This window comes from Nerophis lumbriciformis, linkage group LG23 (assembly GCF_033978685.3).
Source record: "Nerophis lumbriciformis linkage group LG23, RoL_Nlum_v2.1, whole genome shotgun sequence".
NCBI classification, from domain to species: domain Eukaryota; kingdom Metazoa; phylum Chordata; class Actinopteri; order Syngnathiformes; family Syngnathidae; genus Nerophis; species Nerophis lumbriciformis.
Window position 1 is genome coordinate 18,505,001 of NC_084570.2, and position 12,727 is coordinate 18,517,727.

The following is a 12,727-nucleotide window of genomic DNA, read 5'->3' on the forward strand; positions in this document are numbered from 1 at the left end:
TTAAGAATCGTTACAAATAAGATTCCAGATTCATTTGAAAATCTTTTTTTTTTTTTTTCTTACACGTGTATCCCCAAATTAGCTAACTGGGAAAATGTATTAGGACTAGTGATGTCCGATAATGGCTTTTTGCCAATATCCGATATTCCGATATTGTCCAACTCTTTAATTACCGATACCGATATCAACCGATGTATACAGTTGTGGAATTAACACATTATGCCTAATTTGGACAACCAGGTATGGTGAAGATAAGGTACTTTAAAAAAATAAATAAATAAATAAAATAAGATAAATAAATTAAAAACATTTTCTAGAATAAAAAAGAAAGTAAAACAATATAAAAAGAGCTGCATAGAAACTAGTAATTAATTAAAATTAGTAAAATTAACTGTTAAAGGTTAGTACTATTAGTGGACCAGCAGCACGCACAATCATGTGTGCTTACGGACTGTATCCCTTGCAGACTGTATTGATTGATATATATTGACATATAATGTAGGAACCAGAATATTAATAACAGAAAGAAACAACCCTTTTGTGTAAATGAGTGTGAATGAGTGTAAATGGGGGAGGAAGGTTTTTTGGGTTGGTGCACTAATTGTAAGTGTATCTTGTGTTTTTTATGTTGATTTAATTAAAAAAAAATTAAAAAAATACCGATACCGATAATTAAAAAAAACGATACCGATAATTTCCGATATTTGGAGTGTAATTGAACATTTGGCCATCCCACAAACAGGAAGTGATTATGGAAGATTATATTGAAATCAAAATCGCACAGACTTACATTTTAGTCAAAAGTGTTGGCACACCCAATTATTATACTTAGGGCCTGATCTACTGACATCCAAAAACCACACGCTAAACAATGTGCGCAAGCTATAAAATAGCATGTACTATTAGTGGGCGTGTTGTGTGTGATTTACCAAGACTGCTTGTGCATTTGATAACTGATGCATACCACATAATTTAAATGAATATGGTGTGTGTACCACGGGGAGGTGGCCATGGAGACACTCATTTAATGCACATTCATGCTATCATGAATGTGTTGCATTTTGCTATCTTTTGAAACAAGCAGCTGACCATTAAGTACCGGTTTTTATGGGCATTTTAGACCCGCAGTGCATTTCGAACGGAACCTAATTTCCACACGTGCTAAATAAAGACGCAAAAGCAGAACAGTTTAATCCTTGATGAATCACATTGCGCCTGCTGAAAAATGACATTAACATCTTCTCCTCCAAGTATTGTGGGCGTTCTGATAATCAGCATATATTCCGCATATCTATGAAGACAGACGTGCTAAATGGAGTGCGCTCCTTATTTTAGTCACTAAGAAGATGCGATCCTCCGTGCACAGGTTTAGTGGATCAGCTTGGTGTGTGCTATCAAGTTTGCACGTGTTTTAATACACCCAAACTTTAGTAGACCAGTCATTCAAGAGGAACTGCACTTTTTTCAGAATTCTGCGTATCGTTTACAATCATAATGAGAGACAAGACGACAAAAAGTTTTTGTTTTTTTGCGCTTTCTAAAATGTAAAAAATGGCCCGTTTTTGGTGGCTAGCAATGCAGCTAATGGGAGCAATCAGTTCTACCTCGAAATCACTTTAAAAATGCTTTGAAAAACCGTACTTCATTTACGTTCCGACACTTGAATATTACCCAAGCTGTAGCGACATTGTTATTGTAAGAGCGTACTAACACATTGGCGTGCTTCGGTGCTAGCCGTAAACACTGACTACGGGAAGAGATAAGCTAGCTTCTACTACAACACAAAATGCGTTTGAGTTTTGTGATGCACAACACTGCGATAGGACATCAACCTGTACTGACTGAAAAACATAAACAATCATATTACAGTGTCTGTAAAGTATTAACCAACATTTCATGTTGTGTTTGTACGCAGATAGCCCGACATCGTATGTACTGTAGTTGTACTAACACGCGTGACGTTCTTCGTGTATCATGATCAATACTAAAGTGACTCACTCGATGGACTGTTGTTCGTCTGGTCCAGCTGGCCGGGAACGCTTCCTGTTGATTTTGGGTAAGCACTCCATTTGTTGGATTTGGGCGTGGCTAAGAGGGGAGGAGTATATTTACAGCTAGAATTCACCAAGTCAAGTATTTCATATATATATATATATATATACATAAGAAATACTTGACTTTCAGCGAATTCTAGCTATATATATATATATATATATATATATAAAAGAAATACTTGAATTTCAGTGTTCATTTATTTACACATATACTCACACATAACACTCATCTACTCATTGTTGAGTTAAGGGTTGAATTGTCCATCCTTGTTCTATTCTCTGTCACTATTTTTCTAACCATGCTGAACACCCTTTCGCAGGTACCCAGAAAGGTTTCGAGTACCACCAAAAAAACCTGAATTTCTGAAGACAGTATAAAAATCTCTGTTAAAGGTGTACAAATACTGTTTGTATAATAAGCATGTTATTGTTTACAAATGAGGGTGAAGAATTCAGTCTAAAAAAAAGAAAAGAATGTGGCTTAAGTACAGTTTTTTAATTGTGCTGCTGCATTTTTTGGTTGGGTTGTTTATTTATTTTGAGTAACTTCTACATTTCTAAAAGGGGAGGAATGTAATAGAGTGATCTATGTTTGTCTGTTGCCATCTCCTGGTGAATGTTGGCTATAGCGTACTGGGGTTACTTTTTGGTTGGCCAACGATTTACGTGGTGTTGCGGACCTGACGTCAAATGTGTGTGTTTGTTCTGAAGTGTACAGCAAGAGACGTACTTCATCACCTCGCCTGTTTATTACCTCCTACTCAATATATTACAACAACATTGCTGTTTACGGCAGACAAACTGCTTTACGGTAGAATAAAACATGACAGCTGTTGTTGTGTGTTGTTACCGTGCTGGGAGGACGTTAATGAAACTGCCTAACAATAAACCAACATAAGAAACCAAGAACTCGCCCTCGATCATTCTACAGTTATAACGTGTTTGGGCAGGCACGCTGTTTATATTGTGGGAAAGCGGACGTGAATACAGGCTGTTGACACGTCACTCAGGTCCGCATGGAGCTGGAGGGGGCGTGGCTTCCAGCTCCGCCTGAATTTCGAGAGATTTTCGGGAGAAAATTTGTCCTGGGAGGTTTTCGGGAGAGGCGCTGAATTTCGGGAGTCTCCCGGAAAATCCGGGAGGGTTGGCAAGTATGCTCAGAACTGCAATAAACAGAGCAATTGAGAGGAGACACAAACACGACACAGAACAAACCAAAAGTAGTGAAACAAAAATGAATATTATCAACAACAGTATCAATATTAGTTACAATTTTAACATAGCAGTGATTAAAAATCCCTCATTTACATTATCATTAGACATTTATAAAAAATTAAAAAAAGAACAATAGTGTCACAGTGGCTTACACTTGCATCGCATCTCAAAAGTTTGACAACACACTGTGTCCAATATTTTCACAAAGATAAAATAGGTCATATTTTTGGTTCATTTAATAGTTAAACCAAATTTACATTATTGCAATCAGTTGATAAAACATTGTCCTTTACAATTATCAAAGCTTTTTACATCATTAAATCTACTACTCTGCTTGCATGTCAGCAGACTGGGGTAGATTCTGCTGAAATCCTATGTATTGAATGAATAGAGAATCCTTTTGAATCGGGATACTATCGTTTTTGAATCGAGAATCGCGGTGAATCGAAAAAAATCGATTTTGAATCGAATCGTGACCCCAAGAATCGATATTGAATCGAATCGTGGGACACCCAAAGATTCGCAGCCCTATTATTTATGTAGTTTAAACATTTTCGTCAACTGGTGTACTAACATGATGTGGTTTATTTTATATATACTGTATGTAGCATCATCCACAAAGATACAAAGATTTGCTATTGCGACATCCAGTGGACACATTTAGAACAGCTGTTTTTTTCATTCAAAAATTTCAGGTTCATTTTTATACTTAGCTAACTCATCCCGGGGGCCGGATAAAACCTGTTGGCGGGCCTGAGCCGGTAACTCCTGTTAGCCACATCTTTCAAGAATTTTTTATCATCTTTAAAATCGTTAAAAAAAAAAGACGTGTTTTTGTCTCTCAAAATGATTGTGAACGATGAGCAAAATTCCTGAAAAAAAAGTGCAGTTCCCCTTTAAGAGGAAATGAAATGGATACAGTGTTTTTCAGTTTTTTTCTCAAGTTGTGATCAGGGAAAACACATTTTTCAACACCAAACACTTCCAAGCATGCCTTTATAGCCCTGCCAGTCATACCCAAACAGAAGAGAGCATTGTTGGTTGCAATGTAAATGCTGCTGTTCAAATCAAAACTGAAAGGTCATAAACACTTTGACAAGGTATACGCCAGTGCAGCCAGCAAACAGCTACATGTGGTGGTTTAGCAACATCCTGAAAATGTTTTACACAAACATCCTCAAGAACATGTGCCAACGAAGAGTCCAAGATCCATTTATTTTTGGCTTCTATGTTATAAAACTGTCTAATGCACCTTCTCCTTCAATGTATAAAGTGCCTTTCTGAGCAGATGAACAAGCTCAAGGTTCACTCAGATATTTGCGTGGTCGGTGCTTTGTGAGCAGAACACCCAGTTTCCACCATTCTGCTTGTCGAGGTGTAGGCGGTATGCATGCACTCTGGTGCCTCGAGCCTCTGTGACCTAAACGTTATGTGCGACACATTTCTCGACTCCAAACTCAAATTGTATAACTTGCCTCGGCAAGTTGGGGCTGTAATTTTTGGCAACAAATATTACGGTCCTGACTAGGAATGTATACCGAGTTCCGGTATTTTTTGCTACCAGGTCCTATTTCTAACAATACTAATATCAGCATCATTTGTTCAAGCTGACCGAAGTAATTAAGACATGTTATCACACTCAGTTCAGCTGCTACTGCTACACATTAAAATCGGCTTTAAATAATGACAAATAAGGAAGCAACACCAAACAAAAGTTTGTAACAAACAATAGTTCTTCCTCGAAAGTTCCTCAAAGTCTGATGTGGGATCTGAGCCGAGGATGTTGTTGTGGCTTGTGCAGCCCTTTGAGACACTTATGATTAAAGGGGAACATTATCACCAGACCTATGTAAGCGTCAATATATACCTTGATGTTGCAGAAAAAAGACCATGTATTTTTTTAACTGATTTCCGAACTCTAAATTGGTGAATTTTGGCAAATTAAACGCCTTTCTAATATTCGCTCTCGGAGCGATGACGTCACAACGTGACATCACATCGGGAAGCAATCCGCCATTTTCTCAAACACCGAGTCAAATCAGCTCTGTTATCTTCCGTTTTTTTCGACTGTTTTCCGTACCTTGGAAACATCATGCCTCGTCGGTGTGTTGTCGGAGGGTGTAACAACACGAACAGGGACGGATTCAAGTTGCACCAGTGGCCCAAAGATGCGAAAGTGGCAAGAAATTGGACGTTTGTTCCGCACACTTTACCGAACGAAAACTATGCTACGACGGAGATGGCAAGAATGTGTGGATATCCTGCGACACTCAAAGCAGATGCATTTCCAACGATAAAGTCAAAGAAATCTGCCGCCAGACCCCCATTGAATCTGCCAGAGTGTGTGAGAAATTCAGGGACAAAGGACCTCGGTAGCACGGCAAGCAATGGCGGCAGTTTGTTCCCGCAGACGAGCGAGCTAAACCCCCTGGATGTCTTGGCTCACACCGTCCCTTATGCCACCGAAGATGATCAAGAATATCGACCCTAGCTTCCCTGGCCTGCTGACATCAACTCCAAAACTGGACGGATCAGCTTTCAGGAAAAGAGCGTGGATGAGGGTATGTCTACAGAATATATTAATTGATGAAAATTGGGCTGTCTACACTCTCAAAGTGCATGTTGTTGCCAAATGTATTTCATATGCTGTAAACCTAGTTCATAGTTGTTAGTTTCCTTTAATGCCAAACAAACACATACCAATCGTTGGTTAGAAGGCGATCGCCGAATTCGTCCTCGCTTTCTCCCGTGTCGCTGGCTGTCGTGTCGTTTTCGTCGGTTTCGCTTGCATACGGTTCAAACCTATATGGCTCAATAGCTTCAGTTTCTTCTTCAATTTCGTTTTCGCTACCTGCCTCCACACTACATTCAACCGTTTCAATACATTCGTAATCTGTTGAATCGCTTAAGCCGCTGAAATCCGAGTCTGAATCCGAGCTAATGTCGCTATAGCTTGCTGTTCTTTCCGCCATGTTTGTTTGTGTTGGCTTCACTATGTGACGTCACAGGAAAATGGACGGGTGTTTATAACGATGGTTAAAATCAGGCACTTTGAAGCTTTTTTTAGGGATATTGCGTGATGGGTAAAATTTTGAAAAAAACTTTGAAAAATATAATAAGCCACTGAGAACTGATTTTTAATGGTTTTAACCATTCTGAAATTGTGATAATGTTCCCCTTTAAGGGCTATGTAAATAAACTTTGATTGATTGATTGAAAGTCACGCATGGTGTGTCAGTTTGAAATTGAACGCTCATGGCGAGTCACGGCCGCGTTTTATCATCCGTTCTGCTAGCGATCCATTAATTCACAGGCCAATAATAATCTACTCAAAAAGTGAAAAATTTAAATCTGAAGATGGTCACACGTGCTTTTGTAAACCTTTCTGCCCCACCCTGGCAGAGATGTTTAATCAAAAGTAAACTTAGCGCTTTTACTCTCACACCTGGTACATCCTAGCATCAATTAAACTACATCGAAACATATGTGTACAAGCCCAAGAATAAGAAACATTGTCTTTATCGAAGGTGGAAAAACATTTCTTTGACACTACAGGAACCACTGAAAATAAGTTAGCCACGCTAGTTAAAACTGCTAACAACTTAGCTTACAGACAAACTGGCCTTAATGGAAAAACTAATGTAGCAAAACTATTTGCAAGTGTATATCTCAATATGTGTGTGTCTAATCAAACGCATGAGTCCGTGTTGTCATTTTTCGTGTCTGTGTTAAGATTTGTGTGCGTGTAAAAACATTTGTGTGTTTTTGTCACTAGTGACAAAATTATTCAATGATCATGGCATTTCAAGTCGAAACAATCAGTCTGGTATTGACTATCAGTCTTACCCACCATTCGAATTGTTGAGATTTGTGTCTGCGCAAAAAAAAAAAGTAGTCTTTTTGTATGTTGGTCATCTTACCCTAAAAAAGTAATTACCGTATTTTTCGGACTATAAAGCGCACTTAAAATCCTTTCATTTTCTCCAAAAATTAACAGTACACCTTATAATGTATGCAATAATTCTGGTTGTGCTTACCGACCTCTAAGCAATTTTTTTTTAGTACATGTTCTAATAATAAGTGTGACCAGTAGATGGTAGTCACACATAAGAGATACGTGTAGACTGCAATATGACGCCAGTAAACAACACCAAAACTTTAAATGTCCCATTGAAAATAAAGAACATTACACACGGCGCTCAAAAATCTGTCAAAATGTTTTAGTATGACTTTGAAGCTGCACCGCTTGATGGATTGTTGGCCCATTACGGCTACCGTAGTCAGAGATACAAGTATTACTATGATGTATTTATAAGGAGCGCAAAATGGCAACCATTAGCAGACAAATTATCTGGCGTTTTGTTTCACAATATTATGCAAAACAAACTTTTCTTACCTTTTGGTACCGGTACAATGGTATTGTTTTTTTTGTCATAAAAAAATACAATCATGTGTGCTTACGGACTGTATCCCTGCAGACTGTATTGATCTATATTGATATATAATGTAGGAACCAGAAATATTAATAACAGAAAGAAACAACCCTTGAGTGTAAATGGGGGAGGGAGTTTTTTTTGGGTTGGTGCACTAATTTAAGTGTATCTTGTGTTTTTTATGTTGATTTAATAAAAATAAAAATAGAAAATGTATTTTTTTTTTTTTTTTTGTGCGGCCCGGTACCCCAACCCGGCGGTTGGGGACCACTGATGTAGACCACATGGAAAGGTTTTACATTTAGAAAAAAATCATAATAAGACCCCTTTAATGCGCCTTATAATCGGGTGCGTCTTTTGTATGAAAAAAGACCCGAATAGACCCACTCATCGGCAATGCGCCTTATAATCCGGTGTGCCCTATGGTCCAGAAAATACGGTAATTAGCTAACCCTTGCACGCTTTAATCAAACAAAATTATGCTTTATCCAATTACTCCATAAATCGAAGGAATTTTCAGTAGAATATCTGATTAGAGTATTGGATGGTAGCAACTATTAGCAAGACAGAAAGGCTCTCGATTGTCTTTGTTTGATCATTTTATTTGGGGATCGTCTGAGAGTTTGTCGGGTCACCAAAAACCACGTGAAAAGAAGTCTGCCTTAGTGATGAAGTTATGATGTGTCACGGTTATTCAAGAAAGGGTGTATACAATAATAGATGTGAAAACAGAGGGGGGTAAGCACGTCTGTAAGTGGCAGAGAAAGGAGAAAGTGATATAACTGCTGGAGGCCAAACCATTTGACAGCTGCATTATTCAGATTTTACCCTTACAAAATCCTCCATGTGGGCGCCTTGACAATTGGACTTCACCAGTTCGGGGCTGAAAGTACAATGCATGTCTGCGCTGCCATTCAGTCTTTGCAGGCTGCAGCGCAAGACAGAGATTTGCAAGGAGGCATGGAAAATGAGAGGGGACAGGTTAAAACTCAGACTTTACTTATCATGCATGTAAACAACTGAAGCTTAAGGGTTCAAGAAAGGGTACTTAAGGCGCAAATACTGTATCGGTTTTTCACATTCTTCTATCTATTTTCTTTGATTTTTCATCGCCAATAGTTGTACATAATAGCAAAATATCCAAGCCAATGTCTGCCACTCTTCCAGGCGTAGTAGTTACGCACTAAAAAAAATGCTGGGTTATGTTTTCTACCCAAATGCTGGGTTGAGCCTGTTGGATCATATTTATGGGTTACTTCTAAGGAGTTGGGTGGTTTTGGTGACCCAGACAGCTGGGTTACTGGTTGTCACACGAAGTCGTCGTGGCCTAAAGCCGAAAGCAGGTGTACATCATATTCGGCCACAATTTTGTTTTGTAGTTTCCTAAAGTCCATACGTCCAAATGATTTATGACTCCTTCAGGCAGAGTTCAGTGTTGCAACTTGCGGTGTGCAAGCACCTAACTTCTGCCTTGAGAAGTAGCAAAATCATCCACAAAAAAGATCTCCGACAGCGACAAAAACAACAAGTTGCAATACCGACGTCCGCCTGTAAGGTTCCAGCTTGATTTCCATTGGGTGAGTCTTTTTTTCCAGAGCGCATTGCAGCTAAACCATGTGTTATTGATTAATTTACAGATTAATGTATTGTTATTACAAACTCAGTTTTAAAGGGGAACATTATCACCAGACCTATGTAAGCGTCAATATATACCTTGATGTTGCAGAAAAAAGACCATATATTTTTTAACCGATTTCCGAACTCTAAATGGGTGAATTTTGGCGAATTAAACGCCTTTCTAATATTCGCTCTCGGAGCGATGACGTCACGTGACGTCACATCGGGAAGCAATCCGCCATTTTCTCACTTTCGTCGGTGTGTTGTCGGAGGGTGTAACAACACGAACAGGGACGGATTCAAGTTGCACCAGTGGCCCAAAGATGCGAAAGTGGCAAGAAATTGGAGGAAATGTGTTCAAAATACGAAGCTGTGGGGAAAGCCGACGAAATGGTCAGTCGTTTGTTCCGCACACTTTATCGACGAAAGCTATGCTACAACAGAGATGGCAAGAATGTGTGGATATCCTGCGACACTCAAAGGAGATGCTGACATCACCTCCAAAACTAGACGGATCAGCTTTCAGGAAAAGACAGCGGATGAGGGTTTGACTACAGAATATATTAATTGATGAAAACTTTATTCATTACTCGCGGTTTTACGTAAATTATTTTACATAAACTGTGTTTACCAATAATTTAGCTTAAAAACATTTATTTTTTTCAATCATTCGAGTACATTCGGGTAGTCTTGTGTAATGCAGTATTTTGTGTGTATTTAGGTATGGTTAACCTGAGTGCTGAAATCGTGGAAAAATATATGTTCTTAGCGCGCCTGAAATGGGCTGTCTGCACTCTCAAAGTGCATGTTGTTGCCAAATGTATTTCATATGCTGTAAACCTAGTTCATAGTTGTTAGTTTCCTTTAATGCCAAACAAACATACCAATCGTTGGTTAGAAGGCGATCGCTGAATTCGTCCTCGCTTTCTCCCGTGTCGCTGGCTGTCGTGTCGTTTTCGTCGGTTTCGCTTGCATACGGTTCAAACCGATATGGCTCAATAGCTTCAGTTTCTTCTTCAATTTCGTTTTCGCTACCTGCCTCCACACTACAACCATCCGTTTCAATACATGCGTAATCTGTTGATTCGCTTAAGCCGCTGAAATCCGAGTCTGAATCCGAGCTAATGTCGCTATACCTTGCTGTTCTAGCCGCCATGTTTGTTTGTATCGGCATCACTGTGTGACGTCACAGGAAAATGGACGGGTGTATATAACGATGGTTAAAATCAGGCATTTTGAAGCTTTTTTTAGGGATATTGCGTGATGGGTAAAATTTTGAAAAAAACTTCGAAAAATAAAATAAGCCACTGGGAACTGATTTTTAATGGTTTTAACCCTTCTGAAATTGTGATAATGTTCTCCTTTAAGGAGAAACAATGGTAAATACACCTTTAAGGAGAACCAAAAAATGAAACTATGAGTGACGATGGTGTGTGGAATTGTTAAGTCCTTGGGTGAGTCTCTTAGATTCAGTGTCAAAGCAATGACATTGTTCATCATCTTTATAGGTGCGGATTAAGCCAAATAAACTTCACATTAAATTGTGTCTATTCGTGGAAGCAGCTCAAAATCAAACTCACTCGTAACATTGTCTTACGATTGTTTATAAAACAATCTTCATAGACTAAGGCCCCTTCTACACTATCCAGGGTAAATCCCACCAAACCTTATCCTTGTCCACACACACACAATGGTCATTTAAACCCCCCCCCTCCGTCCGCCGGCGCAACACGACCTAGTACGCATGCGCGGAAAGTGTACATATCATAGTCACCTCCAGTGTTGCTTTGTTTGCAAGTTCTTAAATTAAATTTAACTTATTTGAACAATATCCAGTTTTGTAGTATTTCAATTAACTGGAATCACACTTGAGCCATCATAAATTAATCAAATCTTTAATGGACATGTGAAAGTAAACAATGTGATAACAAACGTTTTACATCAGTCAATCTAGGGATCTAGATAAGTGGTCAGGACACTCCTCACTCTTTTGCCTTCACCTTCATTGTCCATTCGTTTTTGGTGACTTTATATACTCTGGACCTAGACGTTGAGTCCGTGACATACATGGTAGACAATAACTGATACAGTCTGCTTAGCCAGTCCAAATGCATTAAATGTTTTCCGTAGTCTTCACTCGACGGCCAGGTAATACAAAGCACACTCTTCCTTTTTTTTAAATCACATCCCCGGGAGCCCGCATTGTCGTTGACTCTCCTTCGACAAATGAAGGAAGTTTTTCGGTAAGTAGAATCACAGCTGACCCTGACATTCGAAAGTTCTTTTGCCATCTGAGATGTGTAGTATCCGAAATAGCTGCAATTTCGCGTTTCCTTCACTTAAGGTATTCATGTGAGATTTCCACAAGCGTCTGTACATGTCATCGGCGGTGGTAGGGGTGTATCCCTTTATGGAGGATGCCTGTGCGTGACTTTGTTTAACGTGGGGAGACTGGTGCACAGACAGTCACCCCACGATCCTTGACAGAATCGGGTCAGGGTCCAGTGGCATGGAGTCCAAGATGACTGGGGACCCTTTTCTGCTGCAGCCTTCTTCCGCCATCGCAGCCGTTGTGGTAGTTCTTAAATCTACCGTCTTCCGCCTGCTCCGCCGTTGAGGTCTTCACCGTATCTCTGGTTAGGGGGCAGTCAGATACTAGGCCTTTGCCAAGGGCCACCTGGGGTAACAGTAGTAAAGGGGTTAACCTCCTGGTGCCCCAAGACCCTATAGAGGAGCCTCCACTGCCGGATGCACTTTTAACGTCATGCCCATGTAGAAGAATGAGAAACACGGGCATGTCTGGATGATTAAAAAGATACTAGTTGCAATGTTGACCTGTGCTTGGAGTCATAAATCATGACATTTGGAATACAAAACACATGAAAATAACCAATTTATATGGTAGAATTAACCCAGCATCGCAGTTAACAGGACACATCATTTGGGTTGAATATTTAGTTCACCGTGTGTGACTGCTCGCTGACTGCTCGCTGTTTCGAAAAAGCTAAGTATCGTTCTATTTGTGTGCTTTTAAATTGTTCTGCAGCTTTCTTTATTACTTTCTCAACATATTTAGTAGTACTATTTAACTTGCAAATCACCCGATCTCTGTCTCTCCACCCCTCCCGCAGCTAGCTAGCAGCTAGCTGCTAAGCTAACGAAGCTAGCGCGGAGAAAGGCGTCGCCGGGCGCCGGTCAGAAGGAGTCTACTCCTGCACACCGTGACCAGGACTTCTCGGAAGACAGCAGGAACTTCACTCGGTGACAGAAAACACCGTGAGTATGGCTTCCTGCGCGTCTTGCACCTTACTCACGGAGAGGCTGGCTCTGCTAGAGGGCCGTGTCCGCCAGTTAGAGCAGAGTAATCTCGTAACTTTAGATGTTGCGGACACATCTGCTAGCGTTAGC